Source organism: Cavia porcellus, unplaced genomic scaffold (genome assembly GCF_034190915.1).
Source record: "Cavia porcellus strain 051 isolate PalLab524CR breed Dunkin Hartley unplaced genomic scaffold, mCavPor4.1 scaffold_24, whole genome shotgun sequence".
NCBI classification, from domain to species: domain Eukaryota; kingdom Metazoa; phylum Chordata; class Mammalia; order Rodentia; family Caviidae; genus Cavia; species Cavia porcellus.
Window position 1 is genome coordinate 11,018,610 of NW_026947507.1, and position 17,443 is coordinate 11,036,052.

General features: G+C 35.3%; 1 long non-coding RNA gene across 1 annotated transcript in view; it reads left to right on the forward strand.

Moving 5' to 3' along the window:
- The window catches only part of LOC134472595 (uncharacterized), a 31,736-nt gene that overhangs the window by 12,797 nt on the left and 1,496 nt on the right, over positions 1 to 17,443 (forward strand). The window lies entirely within an intron of this gene.

The window sequence follows — 17,443 nt, forward strand, 5'->3', positions numbered from 1 at the left end:
ACAGAAAACAAGCAGAATTCATGGAAAAAACTCAAAGAGACATCTAAGAAACAAAAAATTCTATTCAAGGCTGGCAAAACCATTTAAATGAAGCTGAGGATAGGATTTCGGACTTTGAGGACAGGATCGCAATTAGTGATCAAATAACAAAGCAGCATGAAGTGACTACCCAGAAGATTCAAGATGATGCCAAGAGCAATAATATAAGACTAATAGGCATCAGTGAAGATGCAGGAGTCAATGCAAATGACGTATCTAAAATATTCACAGAAGTAATAGCAGGAAGTTTCCCAAATGTGGGGAAAAATTTGATATGCATATAAGTGAGGCATATAGAACACCAAACAGTCACAACCAATGTAAATCTACATCCAGACATATAATAATTAAGATCTCAGACATACAGCATAAAAACAATATTAAAACTGTTAGAGAAAAGACACAACTCACCTATTAAGGAAAGCCCATTAGAATCACAGAAGACTTTTCAACTCAAACCCTCAAGTCAAGAGGAACTTGGACAGAGGTATTTCAAGACCTGAAAGAAAACAACTTTGAACCCAGACAGATACACCCAGAAAAACTTTCATTCAGATTTAATGGAGAAACAAGATACTTCCATGACAAAGAACAGCTGAAAAAATTCACATCCACCAAACCAACCCTAGAAAGAGGATTGAAAGACATAGTAGGTAGAGATAAAAATGACCACAATCCCCAGAACAACAAGAAAAAGAAACCACAAGGTAGGAAAAGCAATTAAACAAGAATGGAAAGCAGAAGGCAAACAACTGGAACATAACATGAGAAAGCTAAACCAGTACATGTCGGTGATACCCATAAATGTGAATGACCTATCAAAAGAAACAGGTTAGGGGCTGAGGATTTAGCCCAACGGCATAAGCGCCTGCCTTGCAAGTGCATGGTCATGAGTTAAATCCCTGGAACCAATAAAAAAAAAAAAAAAAAAGAAGAAGAAACAGGTTAACAGAATTGATCAAGAAACATGATCCCACAATATGCTGTATAAAAGAAACACAACTGACCCAAAAGGAAACTCATAGATTAAAAGCCAAAGGATGGAAAACAGTATTCCATGCATCAAGAACCCAGAAAAAAGCAGGGGTAACTATTTTATTTGCAGACAACATGAACTTCAAACCTAAAATGATTAAAAGAGATAAAGAAGGTCACTACATACTCATTAGTGGAAAAATTCAAGAGGAAGAACTAACAATTATAAATTTATATGCACCAAATACAGGAGTACTCAACCATATAAGACAAATACTAAAGGGCAAGAAAAACCAAATACACAAGAACACAATTATAACAGGGATCTTATACCCCATTGTAACAACGAGATAGATCAACTGGACAAAAAGTTAGCAAATAAATAATAAAACTGTATTATACCTGTGAGCAATTGGACTTAGTAGATGTTTACAGAGTGTTCCATCCAATCACATCAGAATACACATCTTCTCAGCTGTGGAATGGGACAGTCTCCAAAATAGACCATATTTTATCCTATAAAACATCCTTAAGTAACCGCAAAGGTATTGAAGTTATCCCATGCGTAATTTCTGACCATAGCACACTGAAACTAGAAATTAATAGCAAAGAAATGGCAAAACCTGCATAAATACATGGAAATTAAATAACAACCTTTTGAACAACCAGTGGGCTACAGATGAAATTAAAGAAGAAATAAAGCAATATCTACAATTCAGTGAAAATGCAGAAACAACATACTGTAATCTGTAAGATGCAATGAAAGTGGTCTTGAGAAGGAAATATATAGCAATAAATTGTCTTATCAAGAAAACAGAACAAGCACATATAAACAACCTAATGCTTGATCTCAAGCTTCTAAAAAAAGAAGAGCAAGTTAAACTCAAAGCTCTAGAAGAGAGGAAATTGTAAACATTACAGCAGAAATCATGCAATTAAAACTAAAAAAATACGAAGAATTAATGAATCAAAAAGCTGCTTTTTTTGAGAGAAAAACAAATTGACAAACCTCTAGCTAACCTTATAAAGAAAAAGAAAGATAAAAACCCAAATTCATGCAATAAGGACTGAAATGAGGGAAATTACTACAGATCCCATGGAAATTCAAAAGATCATGAATACCTACTTTGAAAATCTCTACTCACATAGAGTGGAAAACACACAGGAAGTGGACAGATTTCTAGAAACATACGAACTACCAAAGCACAACAAAAAAGATACAGCAATTTTGAATAACCCAATATCAGTTATTGAAATTGACAGTGTAATTAAAAATTTACCAACAGAGAAAAGCCCAGGTCCTGATGGATTCACTGCTGAATTCTACAAAAAATTTAGAGAAAATTTAATGCCAATATTCTTTAAACTCTTCAATGAAATTGAAAAGGAAGCAATCCTCCCTAAATCATTCCTGGAAGCAAGTATTACTCTCATAAGACAGAGAAAGACCCAACCAAAAAGAACTATAGGCCAGTCTCACTAATGAACATTGATGCAAAGATTCTGAATAAAATACCAGCAAATAGAATGCATCAAATCATTAAGAGGATTAGACATCATGACCAAGAGGGATTCATTCCAGGAATGTAGGGATGGTTTAATATACACAGGTCAATAAATGTAACATACCACATTAACAGAGCCAAATACAAAAACCACATGGTCAGCTCAGAATGACCATGCAGAAAAAACTTTCAATAAAGTCCAACACCTGTTCATGATAAAAAAAAAAAAACTTCAGAAACTTGAAATACACAGTGTCTACCTCAATCTTACAAAGGCCATCTATGACAAACCAACAGCCAACATTATACTAAATGGACAAAAACTGAAAGCTTCCACTTTAAAATCTGGAACAAGACAAGGATGTCCACTCTCACCACTCCTATTCAATATAGCTCTGGAAACACTAGCCAGGGAAATCAGACAAGAGAGAGAAATAAAGGAATAAAGACAAGAAAGGAAGAAGTTAATTATCACTATTTGCAGATGACATGATACTCTATATAGAAGATCCAAAAACTTCATTAAAAGACTACTAGAGGTAATAAATTCAGCAGTGTAGCTGGATACAAAGTCAGCACTTAAAAATCAATAGCATTCCTGTACACAAACAAAAAAACTCACTGAGAGAGAAATTATGGAAATATTGCTCTTCACAACAGCATCTAAAAAAATGAAATACTTAGGAATCAACCTAACTAAGAATGTAAAAGACCTACATGCTGAAATTATGCTATGCTAAAAAAAAGGAGATTAAAGAAGATATTCGAAAATGGAAGAATATTCCTTGCTCTTGGCTAGGAAGAACCAACATTGTGAAAATGGCCATACTGCCAAAACTTACACAGATTTAATGCAATACCATTAACATACCTCACAGATCTACAGAAAACACTCTTAAAATTCATTTGGAAACAGAAAAAACATATAATAGCAAAGGCAATTCTGAGCAACAAAGGCAAGGCAGGAGACATCTCAATTCCTGACTTGAAAAACTATACTACAAAGCCACAGTGATAAAATCAGCATGGTACTGACAAAGATATAGACCTGAGGATCAATGGAACAGATTAGAAGTTGCAAGCACAACTACAAAGACATTCAGCCACCTGATATTTGACAAAGGAGCTAAAATGCTCACTGGAAGAAGGATAGCCTCTTTAATAAATAGTGTTGGAAAAACTGGCTCTCCACATACTGAAAGCTGAAACTAGATCCATGCCTATCACCAGGCACAAAGCTAAAGTCTAAATGGATCAAACACCTAAATATTAAAACAGAAACACTAAATCTACTGGAAGACAAGGTAGGCAGAGGTCTTGGAGACATAGGGTCGGGTAGGCAGAGAATTCATGAACAAAACACAAACTTCATGGGAAACACTTCAAAGAAATCAACAACTGGCATCTCATATTACTGAAAAGTTTCTGTACTTCAAAAGAAATCACCACAGAATGGGAAAGAATTATAGCCAGCAACCCCTCAAACAAAGGACTTATATCCAGAACATATAAAGAATTGAAAAATATCAAGCCCCCAAATTCAAAGACCCTTTCCAAAAATGGGCATCTGAGATGAACACACAGTTCTCAAATGAAGATATACAAATGGCAAATAAATACATGAAGAAATGTTCACCATCACAGATTAATTTGAGATTTCATCTCACTCCAGAAAGAATAACTGCTCTCAAGAAATCAACTGATAACAAATGTTGGTGAGGCCATGGCAAAAAGGAGCACTGCTCCACTGTTGGTGGGGGTGTAGACTGGTGACGCAGCTATGGAAATCAGTATGGAGAATTCTCAGACGACTAGGATTGGAAATTCCATTCAATCCAGCAATTCCCCTCCCGGGTATTTTCCCAGAAAAACTGAAAAGGTCATATCACAGTGATATATGTGCACCCATGTTCATAGCAGCACAATTTGTAATAGCTAAATCTTGGAAATAACCAAGATGTCCATCAACCGCAGAGTGGATGAAAGAGATGGGGTATGTTTATACAGTGGAATATTACTCAGCTATAAAAAGGATGGTCTTGAGGCCTTCATAGGTAAATGAAGACAACTTGAGACTATCCTCATTAGTGAAATAAATAATCATATTTATAAATATTACATTGTGTCTCTAGTGTAAAAAGTAATAAGAACTGTAAGAATAATAAAACTCAAAATGTATAATTGCTACTGTAAAAAAGAGAGGAAAAGAAAGTGTTCTAAAGGATATAATGGCGTGTATGTTTAAGTGTGTAGGATTGATAACCATATTACTAGGTTTTTGTTGGATCATTGAACAGAATTGTTTGCAGTCTCGCTGTTTGAATGTCTACTTTGTATGCTTTACTTTTGTAACTTGAACAACTATTTCCAAGAGGACAATATGTAATTTACCACCTAGTGATTTCCGTTGTTTTTGAAATTATATATTATTTTTACTCTTTTTCTCTTTTCTTCACTTTAAATACAATTTTAAACAGAACTCATTTAGCCTCAACATGTTGTCTAGCATTACAGATCTCCAAACATTTCATTAGCTAAGTATTTTACTAAAGAACAAAATTTGTTTTGTTTCTCTTTCAAAAGGGAAAATAGAGAAAAGAAAAACAAAATCTTTACAATATTTAGTTATTTACATAAGTATGCATAGTCTTTTGAAATAAAGCTTTTTTTCCTTCAAAGCTTTGTCTACAATCTCTTTTCGGGTCCCAGCAACATTTTGCTTACATTACCGCAACATCCTCAAATTCAAGGCTCCTGACTACTCTGGACAAAGTTCTAAACTCTAGAAAATGTCCCCCAGGGATGTCTCAACTACTCACACATTAAATCTAGAGTATCTAACAGAATCCTCTAGTTCTTACACTTTTCATTTATTCCTATATGTTGACTTAATTTTGACAACCTCGTTGGCTATAGCTATTTGTGGCAGTAGCCATGTTCTAGCCTACGATTAGAACCTCAACTGTATCTATAATACCACGGTACTCACAATAAATACTAGGTACATTTACAGTAAGAAAATATAGGAGTGTACAACCAAACTTGCATATCATGTAACACATAGAGCTAGACACAGTTAAAATCTTACAAATCTGGTTCTAGAAATGGAAACAGTTTCAGATAGAGACAAACTTATCAAAGATAAGAAGACTCCAAAGACACAGATCAGGATTGATGCATGTTTCTTAAATTAGAAGGAAATGTACAGATCTCAAAGTCAACCTTTCACCACGTGTTAGTTTCCTCTTTTATTTGTTAACTTTGACTTGAACATTTCCAATATCAGAGCTTATATTAGTTCAAAACTAATTAGTCCCTCTTTGTAACAATTAAAACTTATAGAAAGTTAATCGTTACAGAAAGGTTGAAATCTGCTTCACACTTTATACCCACTGGTCTTAGATCAATCATCTGAAGCTAAAATGTCTGTTCTTTAATGAAGGAAGGAAGAAGCAGTCTAGTGGAAAGAAAAGTACATTAAAAAAAGAGCATTCTGTGTAATAAAATAACCGGCAGGTAAACTAATCATTAATAGGCGATGAACTAATCTGAGGAGGTGCTCTCAGAAAACAGTAAGGAGGCTTCGTTTCATTAAGCTAGACGAGTCACATTCTGGGCACAGGATATCTTCTGTAAGATAAAACGATTTCAGTGGACAAGGGCTATAGGCTCAAATGCTTTCAAGAGGTAGAGAAGAGCATCAGTGAACAAAAGTCAGCAGAGTATTGCAGACTGTGTCAACCTAAAGAGCTAAAGACCCTCTAAAAACGTTCATGTTCAATTTGAAGATTGTCCCACTGAGCACTTGGATACACAGATGCGTATCTGCGCAACTGTCCCTCAGCTTTCCAGGTTTCTCCCTTCGGCTAGAAAACATTTCAACTTATCTGATTTCTTCCAGCTGTAACATCTAGAAGTTTGTAGCTGACTGACGTTGGATTCTGAGACAGGATGAAATTTGTACATTAATCATTCTTTTTGCACTTTGCTCACTTGTTATGGCATATTCCCATCCTACAGGAAACACGTTCACATTATAATATTTAAAGATGAAGCTATTTCTTCCAGGAACGTACACCCCCGGCAAGGACTCTCTAGGGAACGCCACTTAATTGAGACTTGTAAAGCCAAAAGATGACATTCTACCCCTGCCTCCTGACTGGGGAGCAGGAGCAGGATTTGGGGCAGGTTTAGAGGCTCTAGTACTCTGAACATCACCCTATATGTGCTTCCAGGTGTTACTTAATGAGTTAATTAGTCAGATAGCTCCAATAATGGGGACTGAACCCAGGGCCTCACTCTGAGCTACATCCCCATCAAATTTTTAAAAAAATTTTATCTGGATCCAGGAGTCAGGGCCTCACTAAGTTGCCTGGGCTGGGCTCAAACTTGTAATCCTCCTGTCTCTGCCCCCAAGTAGTTGAGAGTGCAGCTGCATGAGGCCACATTTGACTTCCAGAATTTTTACTTACTGGAATCACACTCAAAAACAAAATATAAAGTTATTCTGTTGGATTCAGCCTATAATTGATATGTAAATATCTGTCTGTGTGTTCATAACTATATTTGCATTTTTGTAACTGTGGTACCAAATAACTGTACACTATCTTAATGTGTCAATTTTAAAAAGTGATCTTCTTAACAAGGAAGCATGGTATGCACCCAGTAACACTGGACTGTAGGGAACTGAATGATACGAGGACTTTCTCTGCCCTGTGTCAGATTAATCTTTTGTAAGAGACTTAATTCATTGATCTCTAGTGTTCTAATCTGGAAAAATTGATGTACATCCTGCTTAATTCATAGAATCATTATGAGAATACAAATTGAGATATAGTATTTATATTCTAAAATATAAAGAAATACAATTAAGCTGTTATGTACTTGCCGTTTACTTCTGAAAAGTAGTAGGGTGTGAGAGGCCAGTATTTTTTTACTACCAAAGTAGAAAAAGAAAGATAAAATTAAAAATACTATATTCTTAAAGATGCCAGAGAGCATTGAAAACAGAAGAGTAAACTAATAAGGATTCAGGGTAGGCAGGAATGTTGCAAGGGACCTGGTCATCGCCATTTTTGTTCCCTAAGGGCATTTTCTGATCCCGATTCAGGCCAAATATAGAGTATGGCCCAGTCAGAGATCATCATCACTGAAAAAGGAAACCAGAAAAGCTTTTAGCCATTGCTCAAAGCTAGAAGGATCTATCACAGGCCTGAGGAGCCACAAATACACTGCTGTTTAGTCTCCTGAGCTATTTATTGAGTTTGGAAGTCATGCGGGAGGCTGTCAGGCTAAGCTTAGCGTTTCTAAAAGGCAGAATGAGAACCATCGCAGTTCCACAGTGTTTAGGAAACACTCATGCCCGGGAGGCAGGGAGATTTTGCTCAAGCCCCTGACTGAGACTTGGGCTAGCCTGCTATGAATTTGCTGCTTGCTGAAGTTGTTGGAAAGGTGGCTTGAGAGTTGGATTGGGAACTTTCAAAGCACAGATCTGGATCTCTTGCAACCTTGTGGCACTGAAAAGAATAACTGAAAAGCTTTCAGTGAAAGAGAAAATACCATGAGGAGCATATTAAAAGAAGAGGAAGAAGTGAAATATTCACTGAATTTTACAAGCATGGCAACACAGTTTCAACCCAATTCAGTTGGGTTGAAATGATCCTCTTCCTTCATCTCTGTGTGACGATACTTTGGTAGAAGACAGTCTGCTAGAACTTCTGCGACTTAATCACAAAGTACAGCACAAAATCAAACCTTACTAGCCATATGAGACAAGAAGATAAATATGACCAATGTTGAGAAGAATAAATTATAACAATGGAGTCACAGAGGTGACTTCAATGTAATAGTTGGTAAATACTTTTATAAGAACCATAACAAATGTTTTTTAAAAGACAGAAATGTACAGAGTGAAAATGTATCTATACACTCACTGAAGGCCATGTATATTACTATCTACTGCAGCTCCATTCAAAATCATCAAAATTGGAATGGACACAAGAAATATTAGAATGTTTCCAGGGGTGGTGGTGCACACCTGTAATCCAGCAATCAAGAGTCTGAGGCAGGAGGATCACTTTGAGTTAGAGCCAGCCTGGGTTACATAGTGAGTTCAAGGCCAGCCTGGGCTATCTAAGGAGACTCTCAAAAAAGAAATATTAGAATGAAAAAATAAATCTTTATATATTCACACAATAAAAGGCACACAGCAATGAAAATTAATAATCTAAATCTATTCATAAAAATATAATAAGTCTAAAGTATATTGTGGAGAAAAAGAATTAATTTATATATTTTTTAAATCAAAATTACATGGTCATACATATATAATCCCAACAAACTAAAGTCCAACCTAGCAAGCTAGAAACTTAAAATTTAGGAAGACCTTGTCTCAAAATTTAAAAATTAAAAGGTTTTAAAAAGGAGTTGGGCTGAGGGTTTAGCTTAGAGGCATAAGTGCCTGCCCTGGCAAGCGTGAGGTTGTGAGTTCAATCCCCGGTACCAAAATAAATAAGTTAAATTAAATTAAAATAAAAAGGAGTTGGGGAATGTATCTCACTGTGAGGCTCCTAGGTTTAACCCCCAGTACCAAAAATAAAATAAAAATATCAAAGTTAACCTATAATTTGGGTTGAAAATAATTGGGTTAGAAAAATAATTGGGTTGCAGTGGAAAGCTTGTCTAACATGTATAAGGTCCTGGGTTTCTTTACCTGCCTCAAAAGAAAACAAACTATAATTTAGAAAATGTGTACTAATAAAAAATAAATATGGGGAAAAAGTTTAACCACTATCTTTATGTAGACTAATTTACATATTATTAAAATGATTATGTAAACTGTAAGATTTGTTTATATAATAATTTTGATAATATAAAATGATCAAGAAATGTTGGCCATATTCCCCTCACTAGATGCTAACAGGCCACCCTATTTATATCCAGAAGACAGATGCTTCGCAGAATAGTCTACAATAAAAAAGAAGTGGCTGCTTGAGGCTTTCCATGCCACAGTCAGTTCTATGGAATAAAATTACTTTACTCTAAAAAGGGAAGAAGAAATAAGGGTGACAGTCATGGCAGAGGCGAGAGCAAAGTCTGGAAAGAAACACAAACTCAGCTTCTCAGATTGCAAACTACAGTGAAAATTCTGAAATTCACCAAGTTGCATACATTTAGAATATATGTCCTTTCTTCTGTAATTCAATAAAGAATTTTTAAAATCTAAAAAAAAATAAATTTGCCATTTATAATCTAAAATCCCCAAACTAACCATACAAAATTGTAGAGATGCAGCCAAACTAGTAGAGAATATACTTACAACCTGGAAATTTTATGAAAAAAAATTTCATCAGTATTAATTTCCCAAAGACAAACATTTTAATCTATCACAAGACATTTCTGCAAACCACAACATCCTACCTCCTGTTTTTATTACTTGATTTATAAAAAAAAAAGCTCACATAATTCTTCACTTAATATGTTTTCTTATTCCAAAGCATTCTTTTTGTACAGATAAATACTCCTTCAAAAATTTAAAATTCTAAGGGAAATCTCAGTATAGCCAAATTTATTTCACAATATCTAGAAGGTAAATGGCAACACATGGTGAATGTTTCTCCAAAATACTTTAACTTTGTTATTTTGCCTGGCAAGAATTCTCAGCTGCAATCCTCAGCTAAAAACCTCTAACTGAAAATCACTCATTCGTAACATCATGAAAGGATTCTGTTCCCTGTATAGCTGGCTTGTTCTGGATCTGCAAGAACATGTTGACACCACGTCAGAAATTCCTTCTTTCAGGATGCATAAACTTCACCCATCTACTTGTACATAACAAAATATTAAATCTGAAATGCTTGCACACTATAGCAAGGTTAAAATATCACACACACACACACACACACACAGGCACCACACAAGGTGTTTACTCTGAAAATCTTGTTAGCTGTCTCATAGATATTAACATGTGCTCGCTTTTGCAGAAAACTCTTCATGCATTTCAAAAAGCTTTCACTTATCTTTATAAAGTAAAATATTAACAGACCGTCTCCACAAAAAACCTGATCTAAGAATACTGTATTATGACTTAATACACTTATGAGCCATTTCTCATTTCATTTCTCTAAACGCTGTATCTCTTGAGTTGCTAGTATTACAGGTCAGATGAAATACAAATAAATGGAAGGGTGACTATGTTGCCTTTATATTGTTGAATCTGCGTTCTATTAGCAGGGTCACTGCCAGAATTTTGGATAATTAAAAATCTATTGGCCCATCTCTTCTTGTTCCAAAGTTGAGGAAGATAATTCATAAGGTCACCAGATCTAAGTCTGTGCACTTGAGCAGAGAGCAGCCTGAAATCTCCTCAAAACAACCATTGCTACAATGAGCTCAGAAGCACACAGGGAGCAAGAAAAAGTACCAGGAACGTGGTGCATATTTATAGTTTCACCACTAAAAATAAATACATTTTTACAACCAAATTCAGTTTTGTGCTGAAGTCAAAAATGTCTTTGTGAATATGTAAATATAATTAACGAACGCAGTTTTCCATCACTAAGTAATGTTTTTTTCCCCATTTCAAAAACTGAACCCAGTGCAAAAATCATAGTTGTTCACTAGTACTACAAGGAGGACAAATCTGTGACCAAAAAAAAAACAATCAACCAACAAACAAAACGTATCCCTTAAGCTGTCTCCCAGCACCCAGATCATTAGCAGATTTTATAAAGAGCAATTATAAACGTATTTATCAATTCCTTCCTTTTGTGAGCATCATTCTTCTGTGTTGTCAATCTTAAAGACTTCCAATGTCAAGCTTAAAAGTCAAGCCTCATTTGAAACAAAAGACACACATTTGTAAAATTGTTTCTTATGTTTCATTTTCCCTTGAGCCAGAATTGAATACCTATGGACTTAGAGCCACCTTCAACACTTGATACTCATAGACCTGGGGAGAATGCCAACTGCTGGAGTTAGATAATTTGTTGAATGTTTGCTAGTTATACATGTAACATTAGAAAAACAACCTGGACAACCTTCTAGAAAATGCCCTTTGAAAACAAGTCTAAACTTTAAAGAAATGTTTTTGCTTCACAGTAAAGAAAACAATAGGTTGCCCTAATAATTTCCAAAACAATCTCAGTTTCAGTCACAACTGATGACAACTTAAAATGCACTCTCATACTGTCTAGCATTGAGTTAGCATTATGTTTCTCTGTAAGCCTAAAACTGCAGTTTAAAAATCACCTTGATTTAGGTTCTACCTCATTCTTTTCATGACATAAGTTAGAAATTTTAAGACAAATTTTAGGTGCACATTTTTCGAAATACAAGGCTGAAATTAGTTTTCCTTTATGGAATGCAGATATTCAGGTTTATAATAGCGTATTTCTTTTAAGATTGTAGGATCGTCTTGCAAGGAATAATTTTTTATATAACTGAGTATTCTACAACAAAAATTAATTGTAAACAAATAGAAGATAATAAACATACATATTTTTATTTCAGACAATGAAATAATTTTGCAGCTTCTTTAAGTGGATTGTGAATTTTATAGCCACATTTAAGTGAATTGTATTTGCTGCTATTGTTACTAAGAAATAGATATACAAAGTTCATGTTTAACGTCATTAATGATTAATTTCTAATCTCCACAAAATCTTTTCTTTTCTTCCCCCCCCCAACCTTGGTGTCTGTGTTTTTAACTTTGAGGAGGTTGTTTTCTAAAACCAATTAAAAATACACAAGGCCTTCTTGAAATATTGAACTTTAAAACAAGTTCTTTTGTTATACATGGGACAATTCATTCTTATTCCTCACTAATTCTAATAAACTCAGACAGGTGGTTAGCCTTCTCAAAGAACGAAATTTAAAAATATACCAAAACCTGGGGCCACACATATCAAATGAAGTAAAGAATTAAACTACCTCATGTTGAATTCAATTAGTAGGGTTGCCAACCTTGATTATTTAGAGAAAGAAAAAAGCTACTTTCTTTAATAATCAGTAAGAACTGGCTTAAATAATCCATGTCAGCAGACTGTGACTCACAGATCAAATCTAGCCCATTGTCTGTTTTTATCAATAAGGTTCTATTAAACCACAGCCATGTGTATCCATTTATGTATTTTCTAAGGCCGTCTTCCTTCTACAATAATATAGCTGTGTGGTTGAAGCAAAGACCAAATGACTTCCAAAGCGACTCCTGATGTAGATAAATATCTCAGCACTTCATTTTACTCTGTCTCTAGAGAAATAATCAACAACATGAAGGGTAGGTCAAACAAACCTGCTTTTGCTGAATTTCTATCAGCCTTTATTTTAAAGAAGATACAGAAGCAAGTCGTTTCAATTTTAATAAGCAGATATATAAATGTATTTGAATCCAGTTTTGTATAGCTTCAAAGGGCATATGCAAAATCTCTGAAATTTGCTTTTTACTCAATTAAAGAAATTTCTTGTTTGATATGTCTGTTTTTCTTTTTAATTGCTGCAGGGATTTGGGTTGTAAGTGAATCAAAATTTAAAATTCAGAGCATTTTTGCAGACTTGTCATTATGCATGCTATAGGCAAGTTACGAGATTTAGTTATGCCAATGATTGCGAAAGGATACATTATTGCTGCATTATAATGCATAAACAGGCTTTATGTTCTTCTGCATAATATTAGAAACTCAAATTTATGGAGTCACAGAGTTGTTATCATCATCCAGTTTTTAAATAAGGTAGGAATTGGTGATTTATGTCACGCATAAAGAAGTTTCCTTGTCAAGGTGCTTGCTGATCCATGGCATATAATTTGGATAGATGATAACAACCCTTTGATGGGGTCATTAGGAATTATCTGCATTCGTGGTTTTTTAAAAAAGTTTGTTACTGTTGTCGTTGATCTCAGGCAACATTCCCTTATTCTTTCGTAACATGTTTTGGTTGATCAGAATATCTGCTCAAATAGAGTTTATACCAACACTTTAAAAACTATAATATGTATAAGAAGATCTAGGTCTTGTATAGCAAACTTTATAACAAGCTATCAACTTTATAACAACAAACTGAGAAGTTAGAAATCCACTACTTTAAGAACACAACTAAACAGCTGTGGTGGCACTTCTGTGATCCCAACATTCAGGAGGCTGAGGCAAGAGAATCGTTGCAAGTTCAAGGCCAGCCTATGCCATCTAGTGAATTTAAGGCCAGCCTGGTTCATATAATGAGTTCAAGGCCAGCCTGAGCCATGTAATGAGTTCAGACCAGTGTTAACTACACACTCCATCCAAAAAAAAAAAAAAAAAAAAAAAAGGAGAACTCAATTTCATCTATAAAGAAATCTTGCTCAAAAAAATTTTTGAAACTTGATCTGATCTGATCTGATCTGATCTGATCCTTAAAGCCAACTATCAATTTAGAGAGTCCACGTGGCTGGACCACTGGGCTGCAAATTCAGATTGGCAGAAACTTTATAGAATAATGACCCTGGTTTCTATACAAATAAAATTTCAAGGGACAAAAGTAAAGTCAGAACCCATAGGTTAATACAGGAAGTCATTGTGTTTGCATGCATGTGTGTGGGAATGTACGTACTTGGAGATACAGTAATGGGAACTGAACCCAGAGGCACTTTATCACTGCGCTACGTTCCCAGCCATTGCTGTTTTTTAGCCAGGATATTAATGTTTCCCAGGTGCAACTCAAACACAGCATCCTCCTGCCTCATTGCCCCTCAGTGCTAGGCTTACATAGATGTAACCCGGGGCCACTCTACCACTGAGCTATATCTCCTGATTTTTTTGTTGAAATAGAGACAAGTTCAACTGCTTAGGCTGGCCTCAAACCTGGAGTCTTCTTGCTTTATCTTCCCCAGTAGCTGAGATCACAGGCATTTGCCATCATACCCATTGAGAAATAATGATTTTTAAAAATTAAAATGAAAAAAATATGGGTGGGTATGTAGCCAGTGGTATAATGTTTGCCTAGAGTGCTTAGGGCTTGGAGCTCAATCTCCAGCACAATTTAATAATAATAATAGCAATAATAATAATCTTTTAAATGTAAAAGTGAAGACAGTCATGAATAATGAGTGTTGACACGAGATAATGGGTACATTAGGGTATAGTATGTTGTATCTATTTTTGTATGTGTTTAAAAATTCCTCAATTAAAAACATAAAAATTATATTCGATGCAGTATAAAACAAGATGCTTTTTTATTAATAATTCCAAGTAATTATTGATAAAAATAAAAACTATAATTAATTTTTTGGATATACAATTAATTCCACCACTAGCTTTAAAAAATTCACTACTTGGTTAACAGTAATGAACAGAGTTTTTAAAATATATATTTCAAAGTAGTTTTTTATAAAGCTCAAGAAGTGTGGGATTTATGATTATCTATTCATTTCCAAGATGGTTTTGTATTTTGTCCTTAAAACTCAAAATCTTTCAGATAATCCTTCTTAAATTTCATTCAAATAGCATTTATTCCAGGTGTGTCCGGCGGAAGGCAGGTGAGTGAGTTTGGGTTCACATGAATGAGTGCATGACTTCCTTCTCTAGTTCTTCCTGACTCTTCCCGGACATTTATGCCAAAGCCACCATCAGATTATACTCACATAGCTTTCTGCTCCACTTCTCAGGCTTACATTTTCTTTTCAAGCCTCTGAAATTCATTCTATCTCTTTCAGACTATTTGTTAAACCTCACCTACTATGTAAGCTTGTCTCATCTCCCTCAATGACAGCTTTGCCCTTTTTAAAATTAGTACATGTTTGCAATACATAATAAACTCACCGTCATGGGGAACTGATACATATACATGTCACATCCTGATCCCTTTTACTTCCTCTTCCCCTACCCTCTCACTTTTCTCCCCATCCATTTTTATAAATGTTTATATAGCTGTGATGTGAAATAAACCTGCAATGAACCACGTCCAAAAGTGCACACAGCAACAACAATATCCTAAGATTGGTAATAGTGGCCAGCAAGGTCAACTAGACATAATAGAGACTTTTTAAATTCACTCAGAAAACTGGTATTATGATAGCTTGGCCACATGCAGAATAAGAGGAAGATCTCCCCACACTCCAAGACTGAATTTAACAAGAATACTGTTTTATCATTCCTTTCTTTTTGCAATTACTTTTTCACTCTTATGAGCATAACATTTGGACTTCTCTATTAATCACCTCAGCCATAACTTGTATTAAGTTTTAAATTGTTTTAGAAGGGATCCTTGCAAGTTAATACAAGTGCAGATCTGAGCAGTAGCAGCTGGACAGCCATCTGCTCCCTTCCATCACCTCTGACACCAGCCCAGTCCCAGCCCTTGTTATCATTTGCTGGGATTCTGCGTGGTTTTGGAGGTCCAGCTCCCTGCCTCAGAACTCTCTCACCCCCAAACCATTTTCCACCAAGCTGTTAGAATGACTGGTACTTTCCCTATTTAAAAAGTGTTACTGTCTTCCATCATTTACAATAGAACATGGGACCACCCACCAGCTCCCCTCCTGACTGGCCTGGTCATTATGTCCTTTCCTCCACCAAAACTGCCCCCAGTATGCCAAGCTATTTCTCACCTCTATGAAGACCCAGAACAATTCAGTCTAGAATCTAGAATCACATACACATGCACAGAATCACTGGTTCATGTGCAAAAACATAGTGCTTCCTTCACACTGTAACCCTTCGTTACCTAGTTCAGAAATAAATCCTCTAGTCTAGGAGATCTTCTCAGTCATCCACACACCATCATGCCCCATGTTGTTGATATATCAATGATATGGTGATTTGTTGGTTAAATATCCACCTACTATTTTATCAGCCCCTTAATTCCAGCATCTGTATTTATGTGGTACAGAGTAAAGTATTCGTTGGCTGAATACATGAATAATTGTAATTATTAGTAAATCCTTGGCTAATACCTTCTGAGATGTTTGATCAAATACGTGCTAAGTGTTTATTGGGCATTCTGTGTAAGACCTGATAGCAAGTACTGTTGGGAGTCTAGAAAACTGAACAAGGTATCATGAAGTATTCATGATCTGGGAGAGAAGATAACTAATATGCACATATCACAGTACTGAAAATATGTATTAAAAAACCCTATTCCTATATAAAATATAAACAAATTGTTCTGCAAGTCAGAGGAGGAAAGGGGAACAGTTCATAGAGATGTCAATTTTTAGTCAGATGGAACAGATTTAATCCAAAAAATTGTTTAAAAGCTGTTGAAGTTCATAATTTTGAATGAATCTTTTAGTACTTCCATTAGTCAGCTTTCTGTCATTGTGACAAAATATCTGAAGTATTCAACTTAAAAAGAGAAAAGGTTTTCATGCCTGACACTTTCAGAGGTTGAAGTCCATGAGTTAGCCCTGTCGCTTTGGGCACATGGCAAAGCAGCATGTCACAGCTGGGAAAACATGGTAAAGACAAGCCACTCGCTTTGCGGCAGCCAGAAGGCAGAGAGGGACAGGAAGGACCAGGTTTCCCACACTTCCTTCCTAGGCTGACTCCAGTGCCTGCACCCCGTCTCACTAAGCCACATCCTTTAAAAGTTCCACCATATTTCAACAGTGTCACAAGCTCCACACCAAGCTTTTAACACACAGGCCTTGGAGGCCACAGCCCTGTTTTTGACTACACAATTAGTGCTAATTCTCATAAATGTCTTTTACACCTTAGAAACTTAAAAATATTAAAAATACTGTAATCTAACTGCCTTATTTTATAAAAGAAATACAAAATTTGAGTTTAGGCCTCCTCTCTAATTCCATAATTCTTTTCATATAATATTCTGTCTTAGATTTCAAAAGTTTATTCTATTTATTGTTATTTGGTTTGTGGTGATTCTAGACTGACCCTAAAAGTGGGTTAAAAAGAGAAATTGAAAAATAAAATCATACCTGTGTCTGAGACCAT